At 36.6% G+C, this 20,090-nt stretch overlaps 1 protein-coding gene across 15 annotated transcripts in view; it reads right to left on the bottom strand.

Moving 5' to 3' along the window:
- R3hdm2 (R3H domain containing 2) overlaps positions 1-20,090 on the bottom strand; it is a 150,329-nt gene that overhangs the window by 52,699 nt on the left and 77,540 nt on the right. The gene's annotated exons all lie outside the window — the stretch shown is intronic.

Consider the following 20,090-nt stretch of genomic DNA (forward strand, 5'->3'; position numbering starts at 1 on the left):
CCAAGAAGAGGAAATGTAAGCAAAAAGACAACATGTAGGTACTAAAAATTCTGACTTACCCTGTGACAAATTCCCTATAAAGCTCTCTAGTCCTTTACTAATTCATATATCAAGAAAATATTACTCCAAATTGATACTCACATTTAAAAAAACTATTTAAAATTTAGGGGCCAAAAAGAATGGATAAAAAATTGTGATATATTTATATAATGGAATACTATTCAATAATTTTAAAAATAATGAACTACTTGTGTACTGATACACACAAAAACATGAACAGACCTCAAAACTATTATGATAAAGTAAGTAGCCCCACTCCCATATACAATTAGTTCAAGAACAAGAAAAACTAACTACAGTGACTGAAATCAGAAAGTGGTTGCTTAGGGTTTGGAAAGGAAAAAAAAAAGGACCTGTAAAGAGTGATGGAAATATTCTTATTTGTGGCAGTGATTTCATGGATATATAGAATACAACTGTCAAGACTCATTCACTGGGCTGGGGATGTGGCTCAAGTGGTAGTGCGCTCGCCTGGCATGCGTGCGGCCTGGGTTCGATCCTCAGCACCACGTACAAACAAAGATGTTGTGTCCGCCAAGTACTAAAAAAAATAAATGTTAAGAAATTCTCTCTCTCTCTCCCTCTCTCTCTCCCTCTCTCTGAAATAAATAAATAAATAAATAAAAAGACTCATTCACTGAAGATTTAAGATCTATACATTTTATTATGTTATTTAACTCCATTTAAAAAAAAAAAATCCCCTGAGAATTAAGCAGCAGGAACTAAACATCCATAGAGTTAAAATGAATGGCCAGCTATAATCCCAGTGGCTCAGGAGGCTGAGACAGAAGGATCCAAAGTTCAAAGCCTTAGCAACTTAGTAAGGCCCTAAGAAACTTAGTAAGACCCTGTCTCAAAATAAAAAACAAAAAGGGCTGGGGATGTGGCTCAGTGCTAAAGTGCCCCTGGGTTCAATCCCTGGTACCAAAAAAAACAAAAAAAAACCCAGCCATGTATGTTGTTGCACACCTATAATCCCAGCTACTGCTATACTACTATGGCTGAGGAATGAGGATCACAAGTTTGAGGTCAACCTGGGGAACACAGTGAAACCCTGTCTCAAAAAATATATATGAAGGGGCTGGGGATGTGGCTCAAGAGGTAGCGTGCTCGCCTGGCATGCATGTGGCCCGGGTTCGATCCTCAGCACCACATACAAAGAAAGATGTTGTGTCTGCCGAAAACTAAAAAAAATAAATATTAAAAAAAATTCTCCCTCTCTCTCTCTTTAAAAAAAAAAAAAAATATATATATATATATACACACACACACACACACACACACACACACACACACATATATAAAAACAAAACTCTGGGGTTGAGGATACAGGTCAGGGTAGAATGCTCGCCTAGCAAGAGCAAGGTCCTGGGTCTGATCTCCAGAACCAATACCAATCCTACTACCACCACCAACAACAACAAAAAAGGCAGAGAGTAGATTATAAACAACCAAACCAAAATGTTTAGGTGCTCATGAATCACAAGACTTTTTTTATGTTTTCTGACACTGGAGCTAGGAAAAAAGGAAAAGGTGTTAATATTTGCTGAGCAAGAATATGTACACCTCAACTCATATCCACCAATTGTAGTTAAGCAATTAGGATCAAGGTCATTACACTCCTACATAGACAAACCAGACCCCTGGTGCTATCTGATTCCACAGTCTACATTCTTTCCATCACTTTGATTTTTTATTACTTCTATACATTATTTCATCCTAACATAACTGGGTTTTTTTTGGAGGTGGGGTGGTACTGGGGATTGAACTCAGGGGTTCTTTACCAATGAACTTTATCCTCAGCCCTTTTTATTTTTTTATTTTGACAGGGTGTTGCTAAGTTGCTTAGGGCCTGATTAGGTTGCTGAGGCTAGCCTCGAACTTGCAAACCTCCTGTCTCAGCCTTCTGAGTCACTGAGATTACAAGTGTGTGGGTGAGTGCCATTACACCCAGCTTATCCTAAAATAACTTTTTTTAAAAAATAACTCTTTATTAGGATATTTTTCAGTTGAAGAAATCAAAGCTCAAAGGAATTAAATAACTTTCCCAAATAAACAGAAGAAGAGTAAAGGCAAGATACCAATGTGCTATTCTGACCTCAAAGCCAAGTTACAGGTGTTCCAAGATGGCTGACCACTCAGGAGAGTTCTAGGGTATGGAGTATGGCATGGGAAGGGTACCTAGATCTAAGGCCTTTTTTCAGAGACTATCAATAAAGACCAGATTTGGGGATTCAAAAATTAGGTTTATAAACTCTCCCATTTTTCCCTTCAACCTAATTCCACCCCTTTTAACTTTGAATTTTCATTTATAGAGAAGGAATTACTTGATCTTCTCAAGGTATAAAGTTTTATCTCCATTTTATTAAAAAAAAAATCTAACAAGCCAGGCACATTGGTGTATGCCTGTAATCTCAGGAGTTTGGGAGGCAGAGGCAGGAGGATTACAAATTTAAAGTCAGCCTCAGCAATTTAGCAAGGCCCTAAGTACTTAGCAAGACCCTGTCTCTAAGTGCAATATTAAAAAAAAAAAAAAAAGGGCTGGGGATGTAGCTCAGTGGTTAAGTACCCCTAAATTCAATCCCTTATACCAAAAAAAAAAACCTGTAGTTAAGCAATATTTATTTGTTATTAACAAATAAATATTAAGTGACATATTACTATAGGTAAGACTATATAATATGTTTAAGGGGCCAGGATTCAGGTCTTCCTGGTTTAAAATTCTATTTTTTTCCCACTATAGTGTCAAAATAAAGGACAAAAAAAGCAACATAATAACTGCAAGCCTGAAGAGGTAAACATCTAACAGTACTTGGAAGGATGGAAAGGAAGGGCCTAGTGAGATATAAATGAGATATAAGTCTGTCCCTTTTTTTTTTTTTTTTTTTTTTTGACACCAGGGATTGAACCCAGGGACACATAACTACTGAGCCACATCCCTGGTCCTTTTTTATTTTTTATTTTGAGATGGGGTCTCACTAAGTTGCTTAGGGCCTTGCTAAATTTAAATTGCCCATGCTGACTCTGAACATAGAATACTCCTGCCTCAGTCTCCTAAGCTGCTGGGATTACAGGCATGTGCCACTCACTGCACCCAGCTTCTCCCTTAAGAAAGAAAACAGAATTTTGGGGAAGAATGTAAAGAACTTATGAAACATAAAGTTATAGTAATGTGACAACCATCAAGGTCTTTAAGGTCTGCAGAAGTCAATTGTCAACAGCCTTCAATACTACTATGTCTACAACAACAATAGTAATTGTGCCAATTTTCCCAACAGGGAAAGATGAAAACAATTCTGTTCTATAATTGCAGAAAAGCTTCACTAGTGGTAAAGGAAGCTCAAAGGAGTTGTCTGGTGTCCAGAGCAATTCCTTAGGCAAAGTAGGAAAAAAAAAAAAAAAAAAAAACACCCAAGATTAAAACATTCTGGAGATATACCCTCCTCTCTTTGCTGAGTTATGTATTATGGCAATACTTACCCTAAAATGAGAACTGCAGGTGCTTTGATCAATGCACTAAAGTGTTAACAGGATCTTGTTACAGATTTTGTCAGCTTTTCTATATTCTTGGCCCAAAATGTCCATTTTATGTTCACCAACAAAATCATATATACTCCTCTTTCAAACAAACAAAAAGAGTAATGGAGGAATTTTGCCTTTACTACCTCATTTTCTTTAGCTTTATCAAAAGCAATACCATTGTACAGACAATATCACGGAATCACAGGAAGAAAAAGACCTTGAAAGTTCATACTGTTTTCTCCCATCCCCTTGAAAAACTGCTCCCAACTCAAATATATGAGATATCTAAGAAAAAGGGGGGAAAAAAATCACAATTTATCTTCTGTTCAGGGCATTTTCAGGATGCCTTCTATTGCTACCTTAAATGCCACACAGCTAAGTCTATCCTGCTCTGCCCATGATGACTTCAGATCAATGCTACTACCACTACCTTTTTAGGTGGGAAGGCCACCTCAGGCAATAATTTAGTATTAAAAGAATCCTTCAAAATCATTTATCAAATATGAGACTGGCCAGAGAAATTAGGTAACAATCCATTTTTATAAGAAAGAATCAGAAGTCTTTGAAAATTATTAGCCATTAAGCCTCTATTGCAAAGAAACTGATATTTATTCCCCATTATCTAATTAATCACCTCTTTCATAAGACAATCATCCAATTTTCATTGAGGCAAAATGGCTTCCTGAAAAAGTTACATATATACCAACCACTATCGTAGCCAAAATGTAGTAAGTTCTAGTCCATGTGATGCAAGCAGATGTAGTGTTATGTGCTAAAATGTGTGCTCCCTCCCCAAATTCATGTGTTGAAGCCCTAACCCTCTAGTACCTCAAAATGTGACTATACTTGGCCTTTATTGATGCAATTAAGTTAAAGGTGGCTGGCAGGATGGACCCTAATCAAATCTGACTGGTATCCTTTTGTTTGGTTTTGGTATCAGGGATTTAATCCAGGGACCTGCTACCATTGAGCTATGTTCCCAGCCCTTTTTTATTTTTTAGAGACATGGCCTCACTAAATTGCCTGAGCCTCAAACTGGTGATCCTCCTGCCTCAGCCTCCCAAGTAGATGGGATTACAGGTGTGAGGCAAGGCAACCTGGCAGCTTTTTAAGACGAAATTTAGATACACAGAGGGATAGCAGAGGCATGGCGTGCAGAAAAAAGACCAAGTGATGACAGAGAGAGAAGGTAGCCATCTGGACATCACAGAAGGCTCAGGAGAAACCAAATCTGCCAATATTAAGGTGTCTTGGATTTCTAACCTCTGGAACTGTGAGATAATAAAACATTTCTGTTGTTTAAATAAATCAGCCTCTGTTCTTTTGTTATGGCATATCTAGTAAACACAAATAATCAAGCAAGTGGACAACCCACTAATTCCTGTTAACTTATTAAAGTAAAGGCTATCAGGATATAAAACCACAGACACAGATACCTAGGTCCCTGAGTAGACTAGCTGTGGTCTAATTACCCCCAGATTTCTTGAATATAAGAGAAAAATAAACTTCTCTCTTGTTTATGACATTTTTTGTATTTTGTTGTTAATTACAGCGGTATTCTCCCTACTTGGTATCCCATGTAAGCAAAATATATACACACACTAGGTAATAATGATGATGAAAATAAAAATAAACATTTTCTATAGGCAAGAAATCCTATAGATATACCCTGAAGCTGAAATATACTGGGGAGGACATATAAAATAAGGAGAATTGCCATTTTTTGGAGAATATAAGGGTACCACCTTTGTACCTAAAAATACCTCAGCTGTAAGGAAAAAGATGAACACTATTATAGTGTGAATTAGGGGCAGTACTCATCAAAATAAAGGACATCCCACCCTCCACAGTGTAGGAGGCAGCTAACATGTTACAGTGCATAAGATTATGAACTTTATAGTTTGACATGAATTTGATCATGTGACTACTTGTCCAAAACTTACTAATCATGTAACTGAGCCTTAGTTCCTTATTCATAAGATAGGTGTGATACACCTATCTTATAAGGGCCCTGTAAAATGACATTAGACAAGTGTTATGTGCCTAAGACACAGTAGATAGGTCAGTAAATATGAATTTCTCCTAATTATAATCTACAGTGAAAAGGCAGATAAAGAGAATTGAGATTTTTTCCCCTTGTTTTCAATGGTATTGCTTTTCTCTTATGAGTTAACATATTTTTACTCAGAATTAGCGTCTTATATATAGCCTTCTCCTAGCCAATACTGAATCCATATTACTCTGCATAGGTGAGACCTTTGCCAATATTAATGGGAATGAGACTATGAAAGACTGAAAAAAAAAAAAAGAATGGCATCTATCAAGTATACCCTTTCCCAGACCTCACTTCCCACTTTTCTTAGTATGTTAGTACTTTAAGAACTGTTGTGCCTGGTGCGGTGGTACATGCCTATAATCTCAGCAACTCAGGAGACCGAGTCAGGAGGATTATAAATTTGAAGCCAGCCTTGGCAACTGATATAGCAACACCCTCAGCAATGTAGTGAGACCCTAGCTCAAAATAAAAAGGACTAAGGACATAGCTCAGTGGAAAAGCACACCTGATTCAATCCCTGAGCCCTAATCAAATCTGACTGGTATCCTTTTATTTGTTTCATTTTTGGTACCAGGGATTCAACCCAAGGACCGTTTACCATTGAGCTACACTCACTGCCCTTTTTTATTTTTTAGAGACTCGGTCTCACTAGTTGCCCAGGCAAAAGTAATTGTTTTTAAAGAGCTGGGGATATAGCTCAGTGATAAAACACTTGCCTGGCCTGCACAAGGCCCTGATTTCTAACCCTAGCATGCATGCGTGAGCACACACACAAACACACACACAAATTATTTTTAATTTTTCAATGTACCAGTGATTCAACCCAGGGGTGCTTTACTGCTGAGCTACACTCCTACCCCTTTTTGTTTTTTGAGACAGGGTCTCACTAAATTGTTTTGAGCTTTGCAATTAGCTGAGGTTGGCCTTGAACTTGTGATCCTCCTGCCTCAGCCTCCCAAATGCTGGGATTACAGGTATGTGCCACTATGCTCAGCTTTCAAATTTTTTATTACAGTAAAATACATATAAACGTTCCCATCTTAATCGTTTTTAAGTGTACAATTCAGTAGTATTAAACATATTCATAATGTACAATCATCTTTTCATCTTTTAACACTGAAACTGTACTTATTAAACAATAACTCCTCATTTTTCCATTCCCCAGCCCCTGGCAACCACCATCTACTTTTATGATTTTGACTACTTTGCCTCATATAAAAGAAGAACCATAGAATTTATCTTTTTGTGATCAGCTTGCTTCACTTAACATAATGTCCTTGAAATTCATCCATGTTGTAGTATGCAAGAACTCCTTCCTTTTAAAGTCAAACAGATTCTACTATATATAAATATATACACCACACTTTGCTATCCATTCATCTGTTGATGGTTACATGGGTTACTTTTAACATTTTAGCTATTGTGAATAATGCTGCCATGAACACAGGTTTACAAAATCTCATCAATACCCTATTCTCAGTTCTTCTGGATAAATATCCAGAAGTGAGATTTCTAGATCATGTTGTAATTATTTTTAATTTTTTGAGGACCTTGCCAACAGTGTGCAAGGATTCCAGCTTCTCCACATCCTCACTATTTTTTAATAATAGCCATCCTAATGGGTATGAGATGATATCATTATAGTTTTGATCTGCATTTCCCTAATGATTGGTGATATGAGCATCTTTTCATGTGCTTATCAGTCACTTATATATTTTCTTTGGAGAACTGTCTATTTAAAGGTGTGCTAGTCATTATTTTCATTGCTGTGACCCAAATACCTTCAAAGAACTGTTTAGAGAAGGAAAAATTTATTTGGGGCTCAGTTTTAGAAGTTTTGGTCCATGACTGACTGGCTGATTCCATTGCTCTCAGCCCATGTGAGGCAGAACACCACTGTGGAAGGGTCTAGCAGAGGAAAAGCTGTTTACCTCATGGTGACTGGGAAGCAACCTTCATTTCCCTGTGTTTTTTCCTAAACAGCACCCAGAGTGACTGTTTAAAAACAGTGCCTAATCATTTTACACTTTTATTCAAAATCCTCCAAAGGCTAACCATTTCATTCAGAGCAAAAGCAGAAATTCTTAAAATAATCTACAGGACCTTAAATGTACTGACCACAGTTTGCTCTCTGACCCCATCTCTTAAGACTGTTCTCCCTACCTATGCAGTTCCATTCACACTGGTTCCCCTTATATCCTAAAATCACCTTAGGATGATTGTCTTTACTGTTCTTTCTACCTTGAATGGTCTTTACCCAGATAACATCATGTCTTGCCTATGCAAGTCCTTCAGATCTTTACTCCAATGTCATTCAACAAGCTCTTCTTTGGTCATAATAACTAGAGTTACAAAACTCTAAATATATAGCCAGGGGCAATGGCATATGCCTGTAGCTATGCCATTAGCTACTCAGGAGGCTGACAAGATTGCTTGAGCCCAGGAGTTCAAGTCTTAGCGTGGGCGACAGAGTAAGACCCAGTCACAAAACAAAACAAACCCAAATAAGTTCTATCCCACTTCCTTACCCTTATTTTCCTCCTCAGCATTTGTCACTATTTAATGCTTTATTTTACAAATTTATCTTGTTAGTTGTCTAACCATTATACATACCAAAAAGGATAGGGGCTTTTGATTTTGTTTTGTTCACTACATATAATTAGGACATACAAATGTGGCTGGCACATAATACAGTTTTTAAATAAAGAAATGAAAGTCATTTGCTTAAACAGTTATAGAATTTTATGTGGCAAAGCTGAAACTCAAGACTGACTACGACAAGTAGGACATGGTTGTGCATGCCTGTGGCTTGGAAGGCTGAGGCATGAGGATCACGAGTTCAAAGCCAGCCTCAACAACTTAGCAAGGCCCTAAGCAACTCAGTAAGAACCTGTCTCTACATTATTACCCTACATACATGTATGATTACACTACTGAAATGATTATGAACCATGAGCAGACAAAGGAATGAGAAGTTGAGCTCCATTTGTGTAGTATATGTCAAAATGCATGCTACTGTAAAAAAAAAAAAAAAAAAAAAAAAAGAACCTGTCTCTAAATAAAATACAAGAAAGGGCTGGGGAGGACTGAGGCTGTAGCTCAGTGGCAGAGCACTTGCCTAGCATGCGTGAAGCCCTGGGTTGAACCCTCAGCACCACATAAAAATAAATAAATAAAGATATTGTATCCATCTATGGCTAAAAAAAAAAAATATTAAAAAAAAAAAAAAAAGAATATGGGCTGGGGGGCTGGGGATGTGGCTCAAGCGGTAGCGCGCTCGCCTGGCATGCGTGCGGCCCGGGTTCGATCCTCAGCACCACATACAAACAAAGATGTTGTGTCCGCCGAAAACTAAAAAAATAAATATATTAAAAAATTCTCTCTCTCTCTCTTAAAAAAAAAAAAAGAATATGGGCTGGGGTTGTAGCTCAGTAGTAGAACGCTTGGTGGGGCTCTGGGTTCAATCCTCAGCACCACATAAAAATAAGTAAATAAAAATATTGTGTCCATCTGCAACTAAAAATTATTTATTAAAGGGCTGGGGTTGTGGCTCAGTGATAGAGTACTTGCCTAGTTTATCTGTGAGGCACTGGGTTCAATTCCTAGCACTACATAAAAGAAACTAAATAAGCGAAATAAAGGTATTGTGTTCATCCACAACTAAAAAAATAAAAAATAAATAAAGAATATAGTTACAAAAAAAAAAGAATATAGTTACAGTGTTCATATTTAACAGCAAATTTTGAGAAAGGGGAAAAAAGTGCTCTTCTGGAAAATTTTACTTCATGGCTCTACATACAATTATAGTATTAATGCCATGTCACTGAAAAAAATGAATTTTGCAAGGTTAAATGATGATGTGTTTTATGTTCTATCTGCTCATTGGCTCTTAGGTCAGCCAATCTGATCCAGGGCTCCATAGCAACAGGCTCTATTACTAAGAACTACAAGATGAGAGTCTCCTTGCTTTTTTCTTCTTTTCTTTCTTAAAAAAGCATTTCCCATAAACACTGCTGCGAATGCCATCAGAGAACAGTCTCCACAGACAAATAAGCAATGTTGACATTCTAGCATACTAAAAATGAATAATTTCCTTTTAGAGGGCAGTGAATAGCAATGACAATGAATCTAGACAAATAACAAGGGATTCTAAAACCCCTGGAGATTTTTTTAAAAATATATTTATTTTTTAGTTTCAGATGGACACAATATCTTTACTTTGTTTTTATGTGGTGCTGAGAATCGAACCCAGTGCCTCATGCATGCTAGGTGAGCGCGCTACCACTTGAGCCACATCCCCAGCCCCAAAACCCTGGAGATTTTTTAAAAAATATTTTTTAGCTGTAGATGAACACAATACCTCCATCCATTTTTATGTGGTGCTGAGGATCAAACCCAAGGCCCCACATATGCAAGGTGCACGCTCCACCACTAAGCCACAATCCCAGCCCCAACCCTGGAGATTTTTCCTTATTTAACTTCAGTAGAAAAGTTCAGGAATCTTTGGCCAGAAAACCAACACCAGCATAAATTGAAGGATTTAAGCAGGATTTACCCAGCTCAGATCACAACACTAAAGCCTCCCATGACACAAGATAGAGAGAAAGAGGTAGAGGTAAAGGTTTTAACTTTGGATTGCTGATCTTTATTAAGTTCCACATAACTTTTTTTGAAATGTTAAAATAAGCATGGAGGGGCTGGGGTTGTGGCTCAGTGGTAGAGCACTTGCCTAGCATGTGTGAAGCACTGGGTTTAGATTTGATTCTCAGCACCACATATACATAAATAAACAAAGGTCCATTGACAACTAAAAAAATTTTTAAAAATTGAGCATGGAAACTCACATAACTTATGCCATATTCCCCATATTCTCATTCACAGTCAGTTCCTACATTCCTTGGATTCTATTATGTTTGTCCTTTTCTCCACACTCCCCGATATTTAAAGGGGGTGTGGGGGGGACTGCTATGTCCTAATGCTGGAATAAGGTACTGCTCTTCACATTTCATATGACCCTATTCCTTCTCCCTAAGCTATAAACTTCCTTGACTGAGATAATTACAAACTGGATGAGGAAACTAAACAAAAAACAAACTACCCCTACCAAAAAACAAAAAAGCCATCATTTATCTCAGCAGTGTTCTTTGACATTCTAAAATCTACCTGGCATATTACAAGGTATTCCCCTTTCCTGGCATGCTGTTCCCCAATAATTGATGTAATATCTCATACTGTAACAATCAACTTTGTTCCCAACCTTCTGGTGTATGGTGGTAAGCAAATGCTGAGAACTAGACAGTATCTGAGAAGTCAGGGTCAAATTAGTTGGAAATTGCACATTTTCATCTGGTCCATGTGTTGTGTTTGTGACAAATATAAACAATATAAAATTTGCAATTTTAACAATTTGTAAGTGCTCAGATATTAAGTACACTTTCACAGTCATGTATTACAAAAGACACATTAACAGACTACAGTTATTCTTTTGATGATTATTTAAGGAACATTCATTTATTGTACAAGTCTCTTATATAGATACTTCTCAAGTTACAATGGGGTTACATCCCAATAAACCCCACTGTAAGTTGAAAATATCCTAAGTAGAAAATGTATATAATACATCTGACCTACACTCATCATAACTTAGCATCACAGTACACTGTAGAGTACTGGTTGTTTACCCTTCATGAATGTACGGCTGACTGGGAGCTGGGGCTCACTGCTACTGTTCAACATCTTTTGTTTTTTGGTACCAGGGATTGAAACCAGGGGCGCTTAACCTCCGAGCCACATCTCCAGTTCTTTTATGTATTTTATTTAGATACAGGGTCCTGAGTTGCTTAGCGTCTTGCTTTTTGCTAAGGCTGGCTTTGAACTCACGATCCTCCTGCCTTGGCCTCCCAAGCCACTAGGATTACAGGCATGAGCCAACATGGCCAGGTTAATCTTTTTCTTATTTTGAGACAAGGTCTTGCTAAGTTATCTAGGGCCTTGCTAAGTTGCCAAGGCTGGCTTTGAACTTGTAATCGTCCTGCCCACATCTTGAAAGAATATCATACTGCATATTGCTAACCTGAGAAAAGTTCAAAATTTAAAATATCAGGGCTGGGGTTGTGGTTCAGCGGTGGAGTGCTCACCTAGCACATTCAAGGCCCTGGGTTCGATCCTCAGCACCACATAAAATAAATAAATAAATAAAATAAAGGTATTGTGTCCAGTTACACCTAAAAAAAATAATAAAAATAAAAATTTAAATACCATTTCTACTGAGTACATACCATTTTTACACCATCATAAAATCAAAATAGCATTGTCAAATCATCCTAAATTGGGGACAATAGTTTGCATTAAGAACTATTATAGGGGCTGGGGTTGTGGGCTCAGTGGTAGAGAGCTTGCCTAGCAAGTGTGAAGCCCTGGGTTTGGATCATCAGCACCACATATAAATAAATAAAATAAAAATAATGTGTACATCTAAATAAAAAGAACTATTATAATGGATTTGAGGGCTGGATTGAGATGTAGCTCAGTGGCACAGTGGTTTGCCTGGCGCCCAGCAAAGCTAAAAACAAACAAACAAGAAAACCTCCAAACTATAGTGGATATAAAAGTAGTCAAATGTTAAAAATCTTTGACATTACTACTATGATGTCTTTTTCATGCAGAATTTAGTTTTGTACATGCCCACCCCAGCTCCCAAACAAGCTCAAAGTAGATATATGTCTAGATCTTTTTGTTAGCACTGAGTTTCAAGGAACCCACAAGGACAGAGTAACATAAGCAACAACAGGCAGAAAATTCCAGAAATTCCTGAAACTGAAAAAATCTTTTCTGTTTCAAATATCAAATATCCCAGAAATGCTTAAGGAGACAACCCAGAAAAGGGGATAGATACAACTTTTAGTGGGAGTCATAAAATGTATTAAATCTTTTTTTTTTTTTTTTTTTTTTAAATAACAGTAAGTGCTGGCACAGTGGCACACATCCTTAATCCTAGAGATTTGGGAGGCTGAGTCAGAAGCTTCACAAGTTTGAAGCCAGCCTGGGCAATTTAGCATCACCATGTTTCAAAATTAAAAATAAAAAGGGCTGGGGTAGTGTCAGTGGGAAAGTGCCCCTAATTCAATGTAGGTGGAGAGGTACTCCCAAGAAAGTCCTACTATTCCTCTCTATATATTGAAGTTCTTCTCTATACCATCATACTATCAAAAACAAAAAACAAAAACAAAAAAAAATTTAACTCTAGCCATGTAGTTTTAAGATTCTGGGCCAGTAGGTATAGAAGAGCATATTTATTGACTTCCAAAGGACAAGAAACTACGTGACTATTCAGACATTTATCAGTGATGTTATCCCCCAATATGAAAACCCTAGGCTCTGACCACAAGGAGGCTATCTTCCTCCAATAATAATAGCAGTAGCTATCATTTATATGAGCATTTACTATGTTCCAAACACTATGCTCAGGAATTTATATGTGATTACATTTAATACATTCTAAAAATTTACTTTCAGATATTAAGAGCGGGGATTTAAAGCTTTTAAATGCTTTTATGATTAGAAAAGTAAAGGTGGGCTGGGGATGTGGCTCAAGTGGTAGCGCGCTTGCCTAGCATGCGTGAGGCACTGGGTTCAATTTTCAGCACCACATAAAAATGAAATAAAGATATTGTGTAAAAAAAAAAGAAAAGTAAAGGTTTCTTCATACTTAAAGAAGACACATACAAGTATAGAAAAGGAAGTAAAAAAAAACACTCATAAATTTGTAACCCAGCAATTACTTCCATTAATAAAAACAGTTTTTCTTTATTTTTTGTTTCCATATTTGTATGGAATTGATATCCATAAACCATTTTCCATTTTTAATTACTTTTAACATAAAGTCATATTCTATGATACACATGTATCATAAATTAGGTAACCATTTCCCTATCACTGAAAATTTAGGCAGTCTTAATTTTTATTTTTATTTTTAAAATTTTATTTACTTATTTGGTACTGGGAACTGAACTCAGGGATGCTTAACCACTGAGCCACATTCCCAGATTTTTTTTAAAATTTTTAAAATTTGTTTTAATTAGCAGTAGAATGCATTTATGCACTTTGATATATCATACATAGATGGGGTATAATTTCTCATTTTTCTGATTGTACATGTTGTAGAATCACATAGGTCATGTAGTCACGTGTGTGTGTGTGTGTGTGTGTGTGTATGTGTGTGTGTATGTAATAATATCTGTTTCATTCTACTATCTTTCCTATCCCCATATCACCTCCCATCCCCTCCCTTCACTCCCTTCTACCTAATCTAAGGTAACTATTTTTCCCTAGTGCCCCCCACCTCAATTAATCAGCAGCCAAGTAACTAGCCCTTTTTTTTTAATATTTTATTTTAAGATAGGGTCTCACTAAATTGCTGAGGCTGGCTTTGAACTTGTAATCCTCCTGCCTTAGCCTCCCAAGTCACTGGGATTACAAGTATGTACCACCAGGCCTGGCAGTTAATTTTTATAATAAAATAATGCTATGATAAACATCTTTATACCTAAATCTTGTTTACAATTCTCATTAACTCTCCAAGAAAAATGTATGAAAGAGTTTTAGAAATAAAAAAAATTTCCCTTAACAGAATTAGTGTTTCTCATGTTAATTCTTAGTGAATTACCATGAAGCCAAAGTGGGGTGTTTTAATGATAGGGGTATTGTTTCACCATGTCCCAGCTTAGTGCTTCTCACTTTTTTCTTCAGTTCACCATCCTGTCCCTCCAATAGCATGAACACAAAGGTTTATAACAAACAAAAAGAATGCCACTCTAAGTTTTTAATGTGAAATTAAAAGATAAGAGGGAATAGGATATTGGATCTTCTAGTATTTGTGATCTGATATCTGGCCCATTTAAAATTGTAGATTTTTTGGCTGGGGGTGTAGCTCGATGATAGAATATATGCTTAGCATGCATGAGGCCTAGAGTTTAATGCCAACCATCACATTCACACTAACGACATTAAAGAATCTTTATACATAGTACTTCATATAAATCATAGTCTCACAAATATATGAAAAAAGAAGATAATCAACAACATCAACTCACATAGAGAAAAGCAAAGATAACAAAGATTCAAAGGTAGACATCAAAGACAGTATCTTAAGATTTGAAAGTAGATCAGAAACAATAGTAAAAAGTAAAAAAACAGAAACAAAACAAAACAAGCCAACACCCTGTAGAAGTCAAAAGATGAATGATGGTCAAGAAAGAAAAAAAAAAAGATTATAAAGCTGCTAATCTTTTTAAATGAACATATTCTCAATTTGGCTTCTGAATATTAAATTAGAAAAGATAACTCCTAAAAGGATCAACTGTGTCAAAGTAAAGCTGAAATGCTTACATCATACTTAAATTCACTTAAAAAAAGTCTCTTAAATAGCTCAAAAGTCTCTTCTGGTTTCCTCAAAAATTACATGTGATCTGAAGTCACAAATGGTATATTCTTATTTAATTTCTTAATACAAATAATCATGGCTAATACTAACTAAGCCTTCAAAATGACCAGGAACTGTCTTAAAGGCTTTATATATAATAACTCTTAATTTCAAAACAATCCTCCTAGGCAGGTGTTATCATTATCCTCATTTTATATATGAAGAAATGGAGAGGTTAAGTAATTTGTCCAGGGTAACTGAATCAGCAATTGCTAAAGCTGGGAAATGAACTCCAGAGTCCAAGCATTCAATCAGTAAGTATGTTTTTTTCTAAAGAGAAGCTTAATAGGCTATACAATAACAGGCAGGTGGTGGTGGTGGGCTGCGGATAGGAAGACAACAGTAAGAATTAAATTATTCTAGAATGATGCTAAAACACCTTTTGCAAAAACTACCCTTGATCTTTCCTTCCTCCTCCCAAAAGAAAGAAAAATAAATAAACGTTAAAAGGAAACTGAAATTTTACTTCTCTAGCAACTTCCAACAGCTTTCTTTCCTCAACCTTTTCTAAAACCTGATGGTTAGAAAACAAAGATTTTAAAAGATAACATTTTTGGTCAAAATAAAATGATCTTCTGGTAAACCCTCCCTTGGTAATGACAGAAACATTTAAGAAAGAACTTTTGGTCTATCCCAGCCACCCCCAAACAGAAGGAAAACCAACTTAACAGAACTGTCTTCTTTTAATTTCACATTGGTTTTGTTTCCCCCTCAAAGGCTATTCCTGTTCTAGTTGCAGACGGGAATGCTCCCAGTGACGTCAAGGCAGTCTCCCAGCAACCATTAATAAGGATTGTCCACCACAGGGGTTTCCTGAAAAGCTAGCAAGAAATTATCCACATATTTGCTGCAATATCAAGATGCAAAGATGTGAAGGAATTTCTCTTAACCTTCTAACTCCAGTCTCTGGCAAGCTTCTAAATAGGTTATTCTTCCGGAATGCTCTCCATTTACCCAAAGGTTATTTTCCTTTCCTCTAGCCTTCCCCCACACTGCTTCTCTCCAAATAAAATTAGATTTTGTTAGTTTGAAACATTTATAGTTGAAATAAATATTAATATAATGGAGCTACAATAGCAAACAGGACTGCATAATCTAAGCTGAAATCCAGACATTATTACTCTTTTTTGCTTCATACAAAGAATTTAGAATAAACGAAAGTACAACAGAAAAGAAAATCAAGATAGAAAATATGCCAGCAAGTTTTTAAAGGCACATTTCCACATATACTATCCAAACACACATCCACAGACAGGCAACTCTTAAATTTACCTAGGCTCTAGCCTATTGAGTTTTTCAAATTGACCTCTGCAGGCATACCTCCAAAGATCAGCAGTATTAAGATGGAGTTGCATAAAAGGAAGTAGAAGCCCAAACATTCAATCCAAAAAAGATGGGCTGGATTGTTATGCTCACACATAGGAAGATATCTAATATTTTTCTCCTAAACCAGAGTGGCAAAGAATTTTATATAACTACCCATTTTTGAGGTCTGAAAAACAACATACTAGCTGTCTGATCAGAATCAGTGCAAATAAAGCAGAAAAATTCCAAATTTAAAAACTCAACCTAGAATTATTAATGGATCCTAGGTTCCAGAAAGCGTATGAGCTCCCTTTCCTTCCATATTTAGAAAAAGCAGTTAGGCAAAATTCATTAGCATCAGGACTTACAGGGTTAATTCAGGCACCCTGCTTCAGCGATCCTGACTTTCAGTCTAAGCCTATTCTAAAAGGAAACAAAACAATACCCCTATCATTAAAACACCTCATTTTGGCTTTAGCTCTATTTAATTGTACCCAGTTTTGTCAGCATCAAGTCACAGAAGAAGAACGCACCGCTTCAGATGGATTTTTCTTCTTCCTTCTCTCCGTTCCCTCCCTCTCAGAAGAAAAAGACTGCAAACAAAATCACTACGTCACTGGAGGTAGAGGGAATCCCATCTCTGCACTCTTTATAAACCAAAGCCAGCAAACAAAAACAAGTCAATTTTAAGAAACAAGGGAACAAACAAGTAATCCAAAATACAAAGTGATAAAACCAGAAGAAATTCATACACTGGCCTTAATACATAAAAAGGCACTTTTAGTAAAAAGGTTTAACAAATTCCTCCAAGGATGTTTATAATCACAAAAGCTTCCTAGACATAAAAAGGTGACATATTTCTTCTTATTACATTTAAAGACTAGGGGACAGTTACATAAAGACATAGGACAGAGAAGCATATTCACCAGCCGGGTGTGGATAGCTGGGTAATGACACAGTGAAGGATATTTATAGGGGATTCCCTGCTTCCTGCAATGTGCGTCAACAGCATCACCAAAGAGAACAGAAATCACCACTGTTCTCATAAGCTAAATCTGAATGAAGTATTGCTTGAAATAGCCAGGGAAGAGGTAGAATCTGAATACAGTAAAAGTTCTAGCAAACCTAGTTTTTAAAATATTTTAAAGATTAAAAAAGGACAAACGAAAATGCCCACAAAACCCTCACAAAATTTAACATTTGAAAATTCTCTAATTTCTCCACTGTTTATAAAAGAGTTAAATAGACCAAGATAGAAAAGACACCATTCTTTGTAGCTTCTTCCCTCCCAGCCTATGAAGTTCAAGGACTTTTATATAAAGCAAGAAAATCATCCAAAACTCACCCCAAATGGAGGATCAGCATTTACACCAACAGCAAGCTCACATTATTAATGGAGACCTCATTGTAAGAATCTGTTCTGCCGGAATTTTGCCGGAAGAATTCCTTCTGGGAAACCTGTGCCTCTTCCCCCGCCCACAGTCCCCACACCCACCCCCTTCACCCTTGAATGAAATTGCTAGTGATCCTTGCTGCGGTGTCTCCGACAAGCTAATTGCTCTGACAAGCAGCTCTGAAGCAGACCATGGCCCAGCTGTTCTAAGAGATGTCACCCAGAGCTCTGCCAACAGTCTCTCTCTCTCTCTGTCTCTCCCTCTCACACCACACACACACACACACACACACACACACAAGAGCACCCTCTCCCACCTCCTCTTCTTGCTCTCATTCAAGTAGTTCAGTGGCATGCCTGCCTCCACACTGCTCTGATGATAGCTTTTAAAGACACAGCAGCAGCTCCTTTCTGCTGCACATGTTCATGCCAAAATAAAGTCTTTTTGGTAAAGAATAATGATTTGCAATATGTACCAGATTAAAAGTTCACCTTTAAATTTACTTTTACATTTATTCACCTGCAAAATAATCAAGGTCAGGGGCCTCCTTGTAGCTTTTTAAGGACAACAGCTTAAAAACTACTGGGCTCAACTTTAGAAATGTAAAACAAAGACTAATCCTAGTTACAGAGAATTCTCTTTCCAGTGAACTATATTTAGTAAAATCATTTTTCATTTTGGAGCAGAAGGCAGGCAGCATAGAATACTAGAAGCTATCTGTTCCCTCTGCCATATTTGCCCCTAAAGGATGGAGAGAAAACTTTGGTAATAAAATGAAGGAATAAAAAAAATAGTGAAAACACCTACTGACAAAATTGATTTAAAAAAATAAAAACAGAAAATATAAGTTTGGGAATGAGGACAGATTAAAATAAAGGAAGTGATTCAAAGGATGGAAGAGTAATAATTCTAGAAAGTATGCTAGCTAGAGCTGTGTAACAAACTTAAAACCTTCAAGTTTGTTTGTTTTTGAGCTGAGGATTGAACCCAGGGCTTAGTGCATGCTAAGCATGTACTCTACTATACTCTATCTATAACATGTACTCTAAGCATGTATTCTACTGTACTCTATCTATAACTCCAACCTCAGGTCCTAATTCTTTTTGTGGTACTGAGGCAAAACCCAGGGCTTTGTGCATGCTAAGCAAGAACCTGCCTCAGATCCTAATTTCAAGACCCAAAGAAAATAAGTAACAATCTATTACTACAGCAAATAATGGATTTTCCAGTGGCAAAAAGTCTGCAATGGCACAAAATAGCATATGGCTAGTACATAGGCAACCTGAGGAGAGGAATAAAGTCTGTCACAAAGACACAATTAGTCATTTTTTTTAAATATTTATTTTTTAGTTTTAAGTGGACACAATATCTTTATTTTACTTTTACGTGGTACTGAGGATCAAACCCAGCGCCCCGCACATGCCAGGCGAGCGCGCTACCGCTTGAGCCACATCCCCAACCCCACAACTAGTCATTTTGATCCAAACAAGCATTTTTGTTTTGAGCTTGTGTTTTGATTATGGGCCAGGTACTATGAAAAGCTCTAAGAATATTAGATAGGTTCATTAAAGGACATACTAAAGACAAAAAGGGACTCTGGTTTTCATTCTGAGTGAGATGAGAAGCCACTGGGAGTTGGAAGACTAATATGAGAGGTCAAATAGACCACTTAAACAAACTGGCTTTTACATTTAGTGAGATGAGAAGTCACTGGTGGTTTTTAAGCAGGGAATGAATGACATGTTTTTGACTTATATTTCTTTGTTGCATCCAAATTTTTGTTTGGGAAGTTTATAACCATACAGAGAATTTGCAAAAAAAGAGTATAACGTTCATTTAGAAGATTCACATACAAATTTACACATAGGTGCATGTATAATATTTTCCAAAACAATTTAAAAAGTTTTCATAATGACTCTTCACGTCTAGAATACTTCAATATGTATTTCCTAAAATATATAATAAGGGAATTCTAAACTATAAGAATAACTACTTGCACATCTAGATGAGTTACTTGGTGATGCACGTGCAAAGCAAATCTAACCAAAACTGAGATGACTTTGGAATCACGAACCAAAGAAAGTTGAACAGAACTTTCAAGTTGAACTCAAATGGGTAAACTGTCTGCTAAAACAGTAAGAGTCAACATTCACTGTAGAATTTAAACAAAACCCATACCGTCATAATTATCAAAATTTCCAGGATATAATATAAAATTAATTGTTGTATTTAGAGCCAAGATGATCTCAATTTGTATAAAAGATGAAAAGTC

The sequence above is a fragment of the Callospermophilus lateralis genome, chromosome 4 (assembly GCF_048772815.1).
Source record: "Callospermophilus lateralis isolate mCalLat2 chromosome 4, mCalLat2.hap1, whole genome shotgun sequence".
Taxonomy (NCBI): Eukaryota; Metazoa; Chordata; class Mammalia; order Rodentia; family Sciuridae; genus Callospermophilus; species Callospermophilus lateralis.